We start from the raw sequence: 17,751 nt of genomic DNA on the forward strand, positions 1-17,751 counted from the left end.
GACAGCTATGATTTTATAGAGCGTGCAAGTCTCTTTCAGACATCACACAAGTTTCATACTGAACATTACTGCTGTAATAATAAAGCTAACACTTGATATTCACTACTTTAAATAAACAGCTGTGGGCAAGCATTATTTAGAATCATTGAAATGTTTAGGTTGGAAAAAAACCTCTAAGATCAAGTCCTACAAATAACCCAGCACTGCCAAATCCAACACTAAACCATGTCCCTAAGCACCACATCTATATAGCTTTTAAAATATCTCCAGGGATGGTGGCTCCACCACTTCCCTGGACAGCTCGATAACACTGTCCATGAAGTTATTTTCCCTAATATCCAATCTAAACTTTCCCTGGCACAACTTAAAGCTGTTTCTTCTTGTCTTGTCACATGTTACCTGGGAGAAGAAACTGATCCACATGTTGCTACAACCTCCTTTCAGTCAGCTGTGGAGAGCAATAAGGTCTGCCCTGAGCCTCCTTTTCTCCAGATTAAACACCTCTAGCTCCCTCAGCTGCTCTTCATAAGACTTCTTCATTGCTCTTCTTTGGACACATTCCACCACCTCAATATCTTTCTTGTAGTGAGAGTCCAAAAATTCAACACAGGATTCGAGGTGTGGCCTCACCAGTGCCCAGTACAGGGAAATGATCACTGCCCTGGTCCTGCTAGCCACACTATTGCTGATACAGGCCAGAATGCCTGGGCACACACTGGCATATGTTGATCTGGCTGTTGACTAGCACCCCCAGGTCCTTTTCTGCTGGGCCACTTTCCAGCCACTCTGCCCCAGCCTGTAGCACTGTAGGGGATTGGTGTAGGTACACATTTTGTGGTAATTGGGAATGGGGCTGTGGCTGAGCCTCGTCCCTAATGGGCTACAACTGTGAAAAGCAGGTGAACAGTATTGAAAGTAATGAGACATGGAGAGCTGAGGTGTACTGACCAATTACGAAAGGGAACAGAAGGCACACAGGTGTGTAAGTGTCTACCCAAAATTTCCCTCATTTTTTGCCTCACGATTGTTGTGAAAAGGACAGAAACTGGGACCACTAGGGAAAGAAAGAAGGGTCCTGCTCTGAAATCTGGGTCTGGCTTGTCCACCAAGCCAAACCATTGTTCACAGGTGTGTTTGTTCACCTCATGGAACGCTGCACTTGATGAAAAGGAGACACTATGCCCTCCTTCACCTGCACCACTTTGCAACCCTGGTTCTGGAATTTCCCAACCTCTTTACTTGGCTGGACTTTCTGGAATGACCTTTTGGTGGTCCCCACAGAAAAAGACCCTCCATTTAATGTACAACCACCGTGACAGATGGACTGAGATGGGAGAACCCCTCCCTCAAGGACTGAGACATGAGACCCCTATATGGAAAAGCTCCCCCTTCCTCGCAAAGGACGGAGACTGAAACCCCTAACACAGGGGGAGGAGTGTGGGGGAAACAAGCTGACCAAGGAGAGATGTTTGCCTGCAAGCTGGCCACTGGACCAAGAAGACAGTGGTTCTCACCTAGTGCTGATGGACTTTTTGTACCCTTTTTCAATAGACTATTCTTTATTACATTTGATTCGATTTCAAAACGTGTCCCCTTCCCCCATCAAAAAAGACTATAATAGAGGTTAGAGCTGACCAGTATCTCAGAGATCTCCCCTGATGTGAATACGACAGGCTTCATCGACTGGATTTCGAAGGACTACGTTGTTCCATGTCTGGTAGCTATACACCTCTTTCTTCCCCCCCCCCTTTTTCCTTATTCTTTCCCTTTTTCCTCTCTTCCTCTCTCCCTAACACATTTTACTGTGGTCATTTCAATAAAGGTACATTTGTTTTTGATTATCACTGCAAAACCCCCTTGTCATGTCGATTTTTGCACCAGTAAAGCAAACCATCATGAATCTCGTTCGCAAGGATAGATGGTGAAAAGGTGCAATGCATGAACAATGAGGGGTATAAAAGGTTAGGCTAAAGAGCAAAAAGGGCAGACGCTTGCAGCCTTCTGAAGTGATATGATGTTACTCTGTATGGGGATGCTTAAAGCTTTCTGATATTGTATGGTGATACTCTGTATTGTGGCCCTCTCGACTGCGGCATGTGCTGTGGCATATGCTGCAACAGGTTGGTGTGACCCAAGTGTAGGACCTGGCATTTGGCCTTGTTGAACTGAATACCATTGGTCACAGCCCATTAATCCAGCCTGTCCAGAGCTCTCTGCAGAACCTTCCTACCCTCCAGCAGATCAACACTCCCACCCAACTTGGTGTTCTCTGCAAATTTATAGACCTAGCCAATAATATACCCATTCAAGCCATGAGCAGCCAGTTTCTCCAAAAGAATGTTGTGGGAGACAGTGTCAAAGGCTTTACTAAACTCCAGGCAGACAACATCCACAGCCTTTGCCTCATCCACTAGGCAGGTTGCCCTGTCATAGAAGATCAGGTTGGTCAAGGAGGACCTACCTTTCCTAAACCCATGCTGGCTGGGCCTGATCCCCTGGTTGTTCTGTAGGGACCATGTGATGGCACTCAAGATGATCTGGTCAATTACCTTCTCTGGCAACAAGGTCAGGCTGACATGGCTGTCTTACGGCGATCCTCCCATGTGTGAGGACACGAGGTTTGACTATTTTGTTCAGAAGGTTGATTTATTATGTTATATAATATATTAAAATACTACATTAAAACTATAGTAAAAGAACAGAGAGAGAAGATGATCAGAAGGCTACAAAGACCAATAATAGAATCGAATAGCATGTATAAAAAAATCCAGTGACTGCTCACAGCCTTGGCACAGGTGGCTGTGATTGGTCACTAATTGAAAACAATCTACATGGACTAATGGAAGATGCACCTGTTGCATTCCACAGCAGCAGATAGTTATTGTTTACATTTCTTTCCTGAGGCTCTCAGCTCCTCAGGACAGGAAAAATCCTAGCAGAGGATTTTTCATAAAATATCATAGGCCTGTAGTTCCCCAGATCCTACTTCCAACCTTTCTTGTGGATGGACATCACATTTGCTAAACTCCAGTCTTTCGGGACCTCCTTGGTTAGCCAGGACTGGTGATAAATGATTGAAAGTGGCTTGGTGAACACTTCTGTCAGCTCCCTCAGTACCCTTGGGTGGAGCCCATCCAGCCCCAAGGACTTGTGTGTGTCTAAGTGGTGTAGCAGGTCACTGATCATTTCCCCTTGGATTGTGGGGGCTTCATTCTGCTACCTGTCTCCATCTGCCAGCTCAGGGGCCTGGGGACCCAGAGAACAAACTGGTCTTATTATAAAAGACTGAAGCAAAGAAGGAACTGAGTACCTCAGCCTTTTCCTCATCCTTTGTCACTATGCTTTCCCACACACCCAATTAAGGATATTCTCCTTGTCCTGCCTTTTGCTAATGTCCTAGGGTGACGTTATGGTGCTTGTATCCCCAGTCATCTGTTCTGTTTATGCAGATATTATGTTCTGAACCTTCAAGACTGGCTCTGAAGAGCGAAATTTTTTGTTATCAGCCTGCTCACTCCCCCACAGTCAGCAGGACACAGACGGTGCAGTACATAGTGCTGCTTTTGCTTTTTGCTCTTGCTTTTGCTTTGTTCTTGCTCCTGCTTTGCTCTTGCTTTTGCTTTTGCTTGTTAGTTAGTTTAGCTAGGCAGTCCGAATTTTCCCTGGACTGGTTTTCTTTCCCTTTTCTTGGAACCATTTGAACCTGCTCTGGACTGGGACCTGGGAAACACTGAGAGTTTGCACTTTGTAGCCTGCAGCAGCCATTCCCAGCACAGGAGGGACCGATAACAGTGACCACTCCCAGGAGAGACTTTCTGAATTTGTAATTTCTTCAGAGCGGTGAAAGAGTTTTGTCATCTGGTGCTGTTCATTTTGTGTGCTGGGGGGTGCTTTGCCTGTTAAATAAACAGGTTCTTTCCACTTCTCTCTGAGGAATCCTTCCTGAACTGGTTGGGGGGGAGGGGCCGTGTGGGTTTGCTTTCTGGAGGGGCCCCCTTTGGAGGTTTTCTCCCAAATTTGTCCTAAACCAGGACAGCTGCTGATATATTTGTAGAATCATTTTTATTGTCTTTTATGGCAGTAGCCAGATTGAGTTCTAGCTGGGCTTTGGCGCTTCTAATTTTTTACCAACATCCTTGTAATCCTTGCAAGTTGCTTGCCCCTTCTTCCAAGGATGACAGACTCTCTTTTTTTCCCCAAGTTACAGCCAAAGGTCTCTGTTCAACCAGGCTGGTGTTCTTCTCCATTAGCTAGTCTTCTAGCACATGAAAACTGCCTACATCTTTAGAATTTTCTTCTTGAAGAATGTCCAATCTTCCTGGACTCCTTTGCCCTTCAGGACTGCCTCCCAAGGGATTCCATTAACCAGTCTCTTAGGCTAAAGTCTGCCCTCTGGAAGTCCAATGTAGCAGTTCTGCTGACCCTTATCCTCTCTTCTGCAAGAACCCAAAACTATAATTTTGTGATCACTGTGCCGAAGACGGCCTCTGATCACCACATCACCCACCAGTCCTCTGTTTACAAACAGCAGGTCCAGCAGAGCACCTCCCCTGGTTGGCTCAGCAGCTGTGTCAGGAAGTTCTCTTCTACACACTCCAGGAACCTCCTAGACTGCTTCCTCTCCACTGTGTTGAATTTCCAGTACACATCTGGTAAGTTGACATCCTGGACAACAACGACTAGCGATTGTGAGACTTCTCCCTGTTGCTTATAGACTATGTCATCTGCCTCTTCATCCTGGTTGGGTGGTCTATAACAAACTCACACCTGGATATCTGCCCTGTTGGCCTTCCCTTGGATTCCTCCCCATGAACCCTCGACTGTATTGTCACCATCATTAAGATCCAGGCAATCAAGACACTCCCCATAACATACAAGGCTATCCCACTGCCTCTCCTTCCTTGCCTGTCGCTTCTGAAGAGTTTATAGCCATCCACCACAGCTTTCCAGTTGTGTGAATCATACCACCATTTTTCCATGATGGCAGCTATGTCATAATTTTCCTGCTGCACCATGGCTTCCAGCTCCTCCTGTTGTCCGTGCTGTGTGTGTTGGTGTAGATGCACTTCATTTGGGCTATTGATCCTGCTGCCTTTTTGGGGGGGAGAAGCTCCAATTCCTGTGTGACCATTCTCAGGCACTTCTGGGATTTCTAACAAACCAATAACCCTTGTGTCTTTGCTGCCTCATGGATCTCCATCTGATGTCATTTAGGTTTTGCCTTTTTTTTTTTTTCCTATGTTCTCTGTATTCTTCACACATGTATTTGTAGCTCTGTAGTATGTTGTATTAGTGGCTAGTTTTCCCAGTACTTTTCCATGGCCTTTCCCTAGGCAGAAAGACAAAGCAAATTCCACAGCTCCAAGCCCTGGGATGTACAAGGCTCCATGCTGTCTTGGTTCTTCCTGGGAACCAAGGCCAAGAACAACTCCTTGAGATACATTCTCATGGACAAAGTACAACTAGTGCTGAAGGGGGGCTCCAGAGAAGGGGCTTGACCTGGGGGGGAATTGCATCACCAATTGTGCTCCTAATTGGTGCTTTTTATCAATTATGCTAATTTCCTAAAACCTATAAAAATGTACTCACCCCTGGGGGGGGGTGGGCTTTTGTGGACATTTTTCCATAACTGCCTCTGAAGGCCTTCAAATAAAGATCTCCTTTTATATTACCTCCTTACTAAAATTATCTCGAGTTCCATTTCCAGGTTGGGCAAAAGGCAGCACATCCCCAACATCCACTGAGATGGCAGACCTAAGGACCTCACTGGCACAGTGTCCCTCAGACACTGGTATGCTGCCCAAAGGCTTCTCTCTAGTGAGCATGGGTTTATCCCCTTCCCCCTTAGTAGTCACAGATGAGATGTGCCTGCTGTGTTGGGTAGGAACTTGTCACCATTACCCCCTATCCTTTAAGTCACCATGTTAAGCAGAAAGAAGATAGGGGATCTTCCCTGTCATGTGCCTTGTCTGACTGGTGGCCCTGTCCCAGGAAAGGTGGGGTTTGGTTCCAGTAGTCTCTCTCTTGCACTCCCTGATACTCCTCAACCTACTCACCTCTTCCTAGAGTTCTGTCACTAAGCAGAGGAATTTCTCTAGTTGGACACACCTTCTATCGGATTCAAGTGACCCCTGTGGCAGGGAGAAATTATGAGGACTACATTTTATCAGAAGGTTAATTAATTACTTTATTATACTATATTATTCTATACCATGTGTCATGGTTTGACTCTAGCACAATGCCAGGGCCCCCATGAAGGGTGTATTTCCAAAATGGTTGTTGTGAGATGTGACTTGGAAACAGAATAAAGCAGGTTCCTAATTGGGGATGGAGGGAAAACACAACACTTTAATAATCTACAACACAGAAACATAAGGAAAAAAGGAAAAAAAAAAACCACACACAACAATCTACAATGGAACACTCCTAAAACACTCCTCCTCCCCCCAGTTCTCTAACATTCAAATCCCCTCTAATACATCGATTCTCAGTCTAATACCCTCCTTCACACAAGCTCCCCCCAGTTCATCAAGAGAGAGAAGTCTCTCTTTTACACTATGGGCTTCCCCTGGAAACACAGTGGAACCTCCTATGCTTCTGCGTCACACAAAATCTGCCGTGGTGACCATCTTCTTTCCATGTTCTGTGCTCTCACCACAGTCCACGGATCTAGACTGCTTCTTGGGTCCTTTTAAGAATGCTTTGTTGCCCAGTTCCAAGAAATGGCCGCCTCCTACTATTTGGGATGTCTGTCCCCCCCATATTTTTACTCCTCTGGGGCCTGGGTCTCGGAAACAGAGATCCTTTGTTGAAGGCAGAGGGCTCTACCACACCCTCCCCCTCAGTCTCTGTTCTCTTTACTTCTCCTTGCGGCCTTATCATTCCTGGCCCACGGCCAACCACCTCCCCTAAGGCTGCAGTTTCTGCATTATCAGAAGAAAATTGGTCTCGCCCGTGGCTATGTAAGAGAAAAGTCCAGCCAAAGCCACTCCAATCATCTCTTCCATCTGGGGCACTTTCATCTGCTGGTATTTTCTTCACCTACTTGAACCTTTTTTCTTTCCCATCCTTCGTCCCCTGTAAACTATCAGCTGGGGAAGATCAGTGTTTTACAGCTTCCATTGTTTCAACACTAAAAGGGTGAAAAGCTCAGCCTGGTCTCCCAGCGGCTGGGCACATTGCCCCCCCCCCCCCGCTTCTTCTCTTGGCCGGGTGCTGGCACGAGATACCACATTCCAAGCCACCATGGTCCCTGCCATTCTCTCCCAGGGGGCCTGCCCAAACCATACCATGTTCTCTTCCACCCCTCCTCCTGCAGGAGCCTCTGGCCTTCTCCCCTCAGGCCGCATGGCCTCCCCCTCCCCCACCCAGACGCAGCTGGGCAGGGGGAGGAGGTCAGACCAGCTCACCGGCTGCCGGATCAAAGAGGAATTTCCTCTGGGAATGCTCTGCTTTTAACCCCTGTGTGTTCTCAGAGGTGTATCCAAATCTCAGTGGCCAGCACAGCTGCCATTTTCAGATCTGGCCACTGATTGGCCTGACCTAGACCTTTCCAGAAACACACTTCCGAGCCAAACCACGACACCATGTTACACTATATTACATTACATCTAAACTGAATCTGCACAAGCACCCAACTGCACTCCACTGCACAGCATCTCGTGACTGTCTGCTGACCGACAGTCTGGATACGCGCTTGACCATGATAGGCCAAGGAAACAAAACACCATCACTCTGGGTAAACAATCTCCATATTGCATTCTACTTTGGCACAACACAGGAGCAGCAAATGAGATAAGAATTGTTTTGATCATTCTTTTCACTGCTTCTCTAAATGCTTCTCTCAGGTTCAGAGAATGTGAATCCCACATCTCGCCTTCTCTACTATAAATAAAAAGGAGCTGCATTTGCAATTTCTTCTGCTGGGACCCTTGTAGAAGAGAGAACAAACACATCTCGAGAGGTTTATCCATTGCCAATCAAAACCTCAATCAAGTCCTGACATAGAATGATCAAGGAGATTCTTTACCATCAACTTCTATCATCTCATTGAAACAAGGCTTACAATATCAGAAACCCAAACAACCATGCAAAGAATGTTCATTGTTTCAAGTCCAAACAGCTGAGTTTCAGAAGGTCCATTAACTGGAGATGTTGCTCTTTGACATCCCTGAAGGTCCTTCCTGCAGAATCCTGAAACAGAGAACTGCTAAAGAATATCACCTATGACTATTTGAAATCCATTGATAATTATCAAACAGTATTGAAAAAATTCCTGGAATGCCCTGGCCACAGGCCTTAATTGAACCACTTGGGCCGAGGCTGACTCGTAGCTTTCCAGTACTTTGAAATGACAGTGAAAGCTCAGCTTTTTCCACCTTTTTTCTTTTTTTTCTTCTTTCAAAAAGACGAGCAGCAGCAGAGGGTTTTTGGACCCTGCGGTGCTGGGCGGGGCAGGGAATCTGGTCCAGGTAGGCAGACAGAGGACCCCAAACCCAGCCCACAGGGTGGTGGCCTGGGCCCGGGCGGGGGGGGCCAAAGCCCCTAAACACAGCGGTGGGTGGGGTGGGGGACGGACCAAGGGGCCCAGACCCGGCCCATGGGGCGAGGTCTTTGTTCTCACAGTCCACCCCCACCATGCTTCAAGTGTCCAGGCCACAAGAGTGGCCGAACGCCTTCTCCCCCTCACCCCAGGACCAGCAGTCCGTGTCGGCAGCTGGGCAGGAGAAGTTTTCCTGGGAATGTGAATCTACATCCTAGATCTGGGGGTCTTGTCTGCCCAGAACAAGCCAGCGATGCTCGCTCCCTGCTGTGCCTCTGCTGCACATAATCTCATGGCTGTCTGCTAACCGACAGTCTGGAAAGCACTTGGCCCTGATAGGCCAAGGAAACAAAACGCCATCATTCTGGGTAAAAAATCTCCATATTGCATTCTACTTTGGCACAACATAGGAGCAGCAAATGAGATAAGAATTGTTTTGATTATTCTTTTCTCTGCTTCCCTCACTGCTTCTCTCAGGTTCAGAGAATGTGAATCACACACCTCCCACAGTACTGCTGTCCAATACTGGTATAAGAGCAGGGCACACCCTGCAGCCTAACACGTGGGTGGCAGCATGTTCCCACCAGAGCTCTCTTTAGGTAGCAGGGTATGTGCAGAGCTTAGAAAGGTGAGTTGTGGCTGTCTCTCAAGCGGATACCATTGCTCCCTGATTGAGCTGGCAGGGCCTCCTGCACAACCTGCTGCAACACTACCTGGCTTAAGTGCCACAGGGGGTGGTCGCCATTACTCCTGGCCCTGCCCATGCCTCATGAGTCACTCTCATGCAATCTGCTGGCTCCTGATGGGTCTCTGTCTTGGTTTGAAAGGACAAGTGTCTGCTAAGGAAGGCAGGAGCCTCCCTTGAAATGAAAAATATAAACCCCCTCCCTCCAAATTATTATAATTTTGAAATTAAGGGCCTCTCAAGAAAAGATATGGGAGTAGGAATAACAGATCTTTATTAGGGGAAAAAAAAAAAGAAAAGAAAAATGCAGTAATACTAAACAACACTGACAGAGTCATAACACGACCTGACACCCTGTTGGTCAGGGTGTTGGTAGCAGTCTGATTAAATGGTGGCTGCAGTCCTCCTGGAATGACAAATGTAGTTCTGTTGAAGCAGTGATCCTGTAGAAGGGTGTAGTTTTCCTCTGAAGGTCCAGTGGTGGTGTAGATGGGCCTGGTCTTCCTCTGGGAATCCAATGGAGAAGAAAGCTGCTCCTCTGGGAATCCAGTGGGAAAAGGCTGCTTGTGGTCTTCCAATTTTCAGATTATATCCAGGTAGGAATGCTTGGCTCCTCCCCCTGGGCAGAGCATCTCCCAATGGACTGGTTTAATTTTATTAGTCATGCAGTGAGACTCAATGGCCCATTAACAGAAGATATCTCACCAGAGGGAAGATTGGTCGTGGAAGAGATAAAGAAAACTGCCCCACTTGGTTTCAACAGGTGGCCCAATTAACAGAAGATAACTGCTCCACCTCTAACAGATGGCGATAGAATACATGCCCCCAGCCACATCTTGCAACCTAAGACATTATCCACCACTTATTCTATTAACATCTGCATCATACCCAAATCAATAAACTCTACACAATGAAAACTTACACACAGTTCTCACTTAAGACTAGTTTTCCCTGTGATACACAACAGGTTTCTCCATCTTTCTGTATCACCCACAAAGTGTAACCAGGTCCTTGAGCAAAAACAATCCAAGGATGGGTTTGTCTTTGTCTGAGGTGGGAATAATCCAAACAGTCTTTCCTAAAATACCTTTCATATGTACCACCGGGACTTCATCTCCATCCACTGTGTGCAAGGGTTCAGACTGGGCAGGACCAGATTGATTGATGGACCCTCGGGTGTTAACCACCCAGGTAGCTTTTGCTAAGTTCATTTCCCAATTTCTAAAAGTTCCCCCACCTAGTGCCTTCAGGGTAGTCTTAAGTAGTCTGTTGAACTGTTCAATGTTCTCGGCAGCTGGTGCATGATAGGGGATATGATATATCCATTCAATACCATGTTCCCTGGCCCAGGTGTTGATAAGGCTGTTCTTGAAATGGGTCCCGTTGTCTGACTCAATTCTCTCAGGGGTACCATGTCTCCACAGGATTTGCTTTTCCAAGCCCAAGATGGTGTTCCAGGCAGTGGTGTGAGGCCCAGGGTAGGTCTCCAACCATCCTGTGGTGGCTTCCACCATGGTCAGCACATAGCACTTGCCTTGGCAGGTTTGAGGCAGTGTGATGTAGTTAATCTGCCAGGCCTCCCCATACTTGTACTTGGACCACCGCCCACCATATCATAGGGGCCTCACCTGTTTGGCATGCTTGATCTCAGCACGTCTCACAGTCATGGGTAGCCTGAGAAATACTCGCCATCTACCCTTCGGTCTTGTGCCCACTTATAGGTGGCATCTCTACCATGATGGCCTGAGGCATCATGGGCCCTTCAAGCTAGGAAAAACTCCCCCTTATGGTGCAAATCTAAATCTATCTGTGATCTCTCTATCTTTGCAGACTGATCTACCTGCTGATTGTTTCAGTGTTCCTCATAAGCCTGACTCTCAGGGACATGGGCATCTACATAACAGACTTTCACAGGTAGCTTCTCCACCAAGTGGCAATGTCTTTCCACTCATTGGCAGCCCAGATTGGCTTTCCTCTACACTGCCACTTGGCCTTTTTCCACCTTTCCAGCCAGCCCCACAGAGCATTGGCTACCATCCACGAATCAGTATAAAGGTATAGCTTTGGCCACTTCTTTCTCTCAGCAATGTCCAGGGCCAGCTGAACAGCTTTGAGTTCAGCAAGTTGACTTGATCCACCTTCTCCTTCAGTAGCTTGTGCAACCTGTCACGTGGGGCTCCATACGGCTGCTTTCCACTTCCGGTTTATCCCTACGATGCGACAGGAGCCATCAGTGAAAAGAGCGTAGCGTGTTTCCTCTGCTGGTAGTTGGTTGTACAGTGGATCTTCTTCAGCCTGTGTTACCTGTTCCTGCGCCTCTTCATCACTGAGACCAAAGTTTTCACCTTTCAGCCAGTCTGTAATTATCTCCAAAATCCCAGGGCACTTCGGCTTTCCAATCCCGGCATGCTGTGTGATGAGGGCAATCCATTTGCTCCATGTGGCATCAGTGGCATGGTGGGCAGAAGGAACCTTTCCTTTAAATATCCACCCCAGCACTGGTAGTCGGGGTGCCAGGAGGAGTTGTGCTTCCATGCCAATCACCTCCGAGACAGCTTGAACTCCTTCATAGGCGGCCAAGAGTTCCTTTTCTGTGGGAGTGTAATTGGCTTCAGACCCTCTGTTGCCTCGATTCCAGAATCCCAGTGGTCGGCCTTGAGTCTCCCCAGGCACCTTTTGCCAAAGGCTCCAGGACAAGCCATTGCTCCCGGCTGCAGAGTAGAGCATGTTCTTCACCTCTGGTCCCGTCCTGACTGGGCCAAGGGCTACTGCATGAGCGATCTCCTTGATCTGGGAAAAGGCTTGTTGCTGCTCAGGGCCCCAGTGAAACTCGTTCTTCTTACGGGTGACCAGGTAAAGAGGGCTCACAATCTGACTGTACTCAGGAATGTGCATTCTCCAAAAACCTATGGCGCCTAGGAAACCTTGTGTTTCCTTCTTGCTGGTTGGTGGAGACATTGCAGTGATCTTGTTGATGACCTCAGTTGGAATCTGACACCGTTCTTATTGCCTCTTTACTCCCAGGAAGTGGCTCTCTCAGGCAGGTCCCTTGACTTTGCTCTTCTTGATGGCGAAGCCGGCTTCCCGCAGAATCTGGATGATCCTCTCTCCTTTCTCAAATACTTCCATTGCTGTGTTCCCCCACACAATGATGTCATTGACGTATTGCAGGTGTTCTGGAACTTCACACTTTTCCAGTGCAGCCTGGATCAGTCCACAGCAGATGGTGGGGCTGTGCTTCCACCCCTGGGGCAGTCGGTTCCAGGTATACTGCACGCCCCTCCAGGTGAAGGCAAACTGAGACCTGCATTCTGCTGCCATAGGAATGGAGAAAAACACATTAGCAATGTCAACAGTGGCGTACCACTTTGCTGCCTTGGACTACAGCTTGTACTGGAGTTCCAGCCTGTCCAGCACAGCAGCACTCAGCAGTGGTGTCACTTCATCCAAGCCATGATAGTCCACAGTCAATCTCCATTCTCTGTCAGACTTGTGTAAAGGCCAGATGGGACTGTTGAAGGGTGAGTGGGCCTTACTGACGACGCCTTGGCTCACCAGCTCATGGATCATTTTGTGGATGGGGTTCACAGCATCCCCATTCATCCGATACTGCCGGTGGTGCACCGTAGAGGTGGCCATTGGTACTCGTTGCTCTTCCACCCTCCAGAGTCCTACTGCAGATGGGTTTTTCTGATAGTCCAGGCAAGGTGTTCAATTGCTTAATGACTTCTGCCTCTAGAGCAGCTATTCCAAAAGCCCACCCGTTCCGAAGGAAGTCTATGCCTAGGATACAAGGGGCCTCTGGGCCAGTCACAATAGGATGTTTCTGCTACTCCTTTGCAGTCAGGCTCACCTCAGCTTCCAACAGGGTAAGTTGCTGCTATCCCCCCGTCACCCCGGCAATGGAAACAGGTTCTGCGCCTACATGTCCCGATGGCATTAGGGTACACTGCCCACCAGTGTCAACTAACACTTCATATTTTTGTGGCATGGCCCCTCTAGCCCTGGTTATCATTTCTTTTCTGGGCATACATACTAGAGGTTCCTTCAAGGGGATCCAACAGATCATCCTCCCTTCTGTAATACCCAGCAGCTCGGCTGTGAGAGGGTGAGGCTACCTTCACTTTAGTGGAACTCCCTCAGTTAGTGTTTCCCTCCTTGAGTTCATGCACCAGTGCTGCCAGGACAGAAGTGGGTTTCCCATCCCAGCTTTCCATGTCTTCCCCATGGTCACGCAGAAAGAACCACAGGTCAGTCTGTGGGGTGTACCCTCTCTCTCTCGCTGGGGGACGTTGGGCTCTGACTTTGGGGCCTGTGACTCACACTGGTGCCATATGGGAACTGTTCCTCCTCACCACCTCCCTCATCTCTTGGAGGATCTTAATTACAGCAGACATAAGGCTCTATGAGGCCATTGATCATACTCTCATAATTTCTAAGCTTGTTGGCAACAGAACCCACTGTTTCTCAGTTATTTGCATTAATCATTGCAATCAAGGTGGTGCATTGAGATGGCCCTAGATTTGCCAGACTCCTCAACATTTGCCCAGTGCACCTGACCTTGTCGGGGTCATTATCATGCTGTCCTTCCCTCCCAAGGAGTACCTCCAATACCACCACTTCTCTCAGCTGTTGGATCCCTTCCTCAAGGGTTTTCCAGCGCATTCTATGGTGGTGCTCCTGCATTCTCTCCCTGTGGACAAACCTCTCTCTGACACTTATTAAAAGCTACTCCCGGAGGGAAAGGGGCCCTGGCTCCCTTAAAAATACCTGATTCATACCTGAGTCCTTGGTCAAGGGTCCCACATTCCTTGCCTCACCACCATCCAGTTGCACACCTGTACCCATAAGGTCCCAGACACAAAGTAACCAGGCTGTAGAAGCTTCATGCCCCTGTCATACAATGTCTTTCTGCAGATTACAGACTTTGGTATGTCAAGGACTCAGTGATGATCTCAACCATTGGGTCCCCTGCAGGTTGTGAGGGCCCTCCTTTCTTATCATTATTTGGGTGCTCTGATTTCATCTTAGACTTCCTCGTTTCCACAGGGGCGACTGCTGCTGGCTGTGACTGCCCTTGCAGTTCAGCTGGAATCTGGACGGTTGTAATGTCTGTGGGTTCTACTGGTGCACTATTAGACTTTCCCTCTTCATGGCAGGGGGAGGGTTTCTCACCAGCTGGGGAAATGTACTCCTTCAGCATCTGGCTCATCTTGCGTATCTCTTTCACCAGAACCCCCAACCAGTCTGGGTGGTTAATTTCTGAGGTGCGCTGTGGAGCAACATCCCTAGTCCCCAGGGTAGTGTCAGGGTCTGTAGTAGCATTCCTATTCTCTGGGGTAGGTATGAGGGTGGTTGTAGCTATGATATTTTATAAAAAATCCCTTCCTAGGATTTTTCCCCTCCTGAGAGCTGAGAGCCTCAGGAAAGAAATGTAAACAATAACTATCTGCTGCTGTGGAATGCAACAGGTGCATCTTCCATTGGTCCATGTGGATTGTTTTCACTTGATGACCAATCACAGCCACCTGTGTCGAGGCTGTGAGCAGTCACAGGATTTTGTTATGCATTCTATTCTATTCTTGTTCTTGGTAGCCTTCTGATCCTTCTTTTCTCTCTGTTCCTTTAGTATAGTTTTAATGTAGTATTTTAGTATAATATATAACATAATAAATCAGCCTTCTGAAAAATGGAGTCAAGCCTCATGTCCCCACATATGGAGCATCCACCGCAACAGGTGGTTATCCAAGTCAATCTTCCCTTATCTCTTAATGATAAATAGATCAGGCTTAACAGGTATATCAGCAACACCAGCCACTGTATGATATCATTAGTATTTGGAGAGGATTTGAACCTTTCAAAAACTGGTGGGGCAGACCCAAAGAGATGGTTAAAGGGTTGGGAGAAAATTTCCCAGTGTCATTTCCTCACAGTAGGTACCATTCTTAAAGTAACCCCAAAAACATACAATTAGTGTGTGATAGCTCTGAATCCATGTTCCTGCCTTCCAGAGGAAGTTAAAGATCCATTAATTCCTCACCTTATTAACCCATTAAAAAAACTGGATAACAGCCACAGTAGCCTTAGTTCTAGGGCCTGGGTCTACATAAGGGCCTGCAAATGGTAGAAATATAGCCAAAACTGCATGCCACCCAAACCAGGGTAAGCTAGACCACATGATGACACCTAACAAGGTTTTTATATCCAGCACACAAAAATTAGGTTACTCAAGAACTGTTATTCCTTTTTTGACCCTTTTTCTCTCAATGCCCTTGTGCCTTATGTTGGGCGCCAAAATCTGTCTTGGTTTGAAAAGACAGGTGTCTGCTAAGGAAGGCAGGAGCCTCCCTTGAAATGAAAAATATAAACCCCCTCCCTCCAAATTATTATAATTTTGAAATTAAGGGCCTCTCAAGAAAAGATATGGGAGTAGGAATAACAGATCTTTATTAGGGGAAAAAAAAAAGAAAAGAAAAATGCAGTAATACTAAACAACACTGACAGAGTCATAACACGACCTGACACCCTGTTGGTCAGGGTGTTGGTAGCAGTCTGATTAAATGGTGGCTGCAGTCCTCCTGGAATGACAAATGTAGTTCTGTTGAAGCAGTGATCCTGTAGAAGGGTGTAGTTTTCCTCTGAAGGTCCAGTGGTGGTGTAGATGGGCCTGGTCTTCCTCTGGGAATCCAATGGAGAAGAAAGCTGCTCCTCTGGGAATCCAGTGGGAAAAGGCTGCTTGTGGTCTTCCAATTTTCAGATTATATCCAGGTAGGAATGCTTGGCTCCTCCCCCTGGGCAGAGCGTCTCCCAATGGACTGGTTTAATTTTATTAGTCATGCAGTGAGACTCAATGGCCCATTAACAGAAGATATCTCACCGGAGGGAAGATTGGTCGTGGAAGAGATAAAGAAAACTGCCCTACTTGGTTTCAACAGGTGGCCCAATTAACAGAAGATAACTGCTCCACCTCTAACAGATGGCGATAGAATACATGCCCCCAGCCACATCTTGCAACTTAAGACAGTCTCGATGCTCTCCTGGGGTTTCCCCAGTTCAGGACACCATCACCAGCCACTTCCCATAGATCCCCATGTCTGGTGCAAAATGCACCTGCACCCGAGCTGCTTGCCTTGACTTTCTTAAAAAATATAAAAGCAAACCTATTCATACAGTGACGTAACATTATCACACATTAGGCCCCAAAAACTCTTATTGACTATTTTAGTTAAACACTGCAAGTTTTACGGCAATTAATTGTGATGATAAAACATGATTACTTCCGAGGGGGTCTAGAGTTGCAACTTAATGGTATTATGAGTTAGGATTCCCTTGCCCCTAGAAAAGAAAATATTTTCAACAGAAATAGGAAGTCATCTACCATCTCAATATGGCTGAAAGTCAAGAGACTCTGGATGCTTACAGGTTTTTTCTCAAGATTTCCCCTTTCATATTTCCAGACACTGAAACTATCTCAGAGCACTGGTCAACAACTGTAAGAGATGCATGCATTTGCAGTGTGAAAGTTTTTTATCCAGTTGAAGTGTATTAGAAGTCAACTTAAAATGTACATAAACATTTTTTCAAAATTTCTGCATGTTAAAGATTATAAGTACTACCAGTTTAGCTGCTTATCTATCTGGAAACATACACTCACACAGCAGAGAGATACAAGAGCTATCACTCTTCACAGTGAGAATATTGCTAGAAACTACACTGTAAAACCAATGTTTGTAATTTTCACCGTTTCTACTAATTTTACTCAATTAAATGAAAAATCCATACAATTATGAACAGAAAAAATGGGTAACCTGCATAATTTTCAGCACATAGACTTCACACTGGGAAGGAATGCTGAGATGTGATGCACATTACAAAGAAATTATGTAGTACTCATTCAAAATTCATTCAGTGATGAGAAGAAATTGGGGAAAAAGACGAAATACGGTACAAACTAGAAGCAGCATAGGCACACTAAAAATAGGTATTTTCCAGGATTTGTTGAGAAACAAAGTGTACTGGTTTTGGCTGGGGTAGAGTTAATTTTCTTCCCAGTGGCTGGTATGTGGCTATGCTTCGGTTTTGTGCTGAACACAGGGTTGATAATATAGAGGTGGTTTTGTTATTGCTGAGCTTATACAGAGTCAAGGCATTTTCTGCTCCTTGTACGGCCATGCTGGGGAGGAGGCTGGCGGTGTGTGGGAGGTTGGGAGAAGACAGTTGGGACAGGTGACTCAAACTGACTCAAGGGATATTTTAAACCATGAGACATCATGCTCAGTATATAAGATGGGGGAAGAAGGAGAAGGGGGAAGACGTTTGGAGTGATGGCATTTGTCTTCACAAGTCACCATTACACATGATGAAGCCCTGATTTCCTGGAGATGGCTGAACACCTGCCTGCCCATGGGAAGGTGTGAACGAATTCCTTAGTTTGCTTTGCTTGAGTGTGTGGCTTTTGCTTTCCTTATTAAACTATCTTTATCTCAACCCACAAGTTTTCTCAATTTTACCCTTCCGATTGTCT

General features: G+C 46.7%; 1 protein-coding gene across 17 annotated transcripts in view; it reads right to left on the reverse strand.

Annotated features, from left to right (window-relative positions):
• Positions 1–17,751, reverse strand: part of LOC135289113 (ubiquitin-associated protein 2-like) — a 196,901-nt gene that overhangs the window by 89,865 nt on the left and 89,285 nt on the right. The window lies entirely within an intron of this gene.

The sequence above is a fragment of the Passer domesticus genome, chromosome W, assembly GCF_036417665.1.
Source record: "Passer domesticus isolate bPasDom1 chromosome W, bPasDom1.hap1, whole genome shotgun sequence".
In the NCBI taxonomy this organism is placed as follows: domain Eukaryota; kingdom Metazoa; phylum Chordata; class Aves; order Passeriformes; family Passeridae; genus Passer; species Passer domesticus.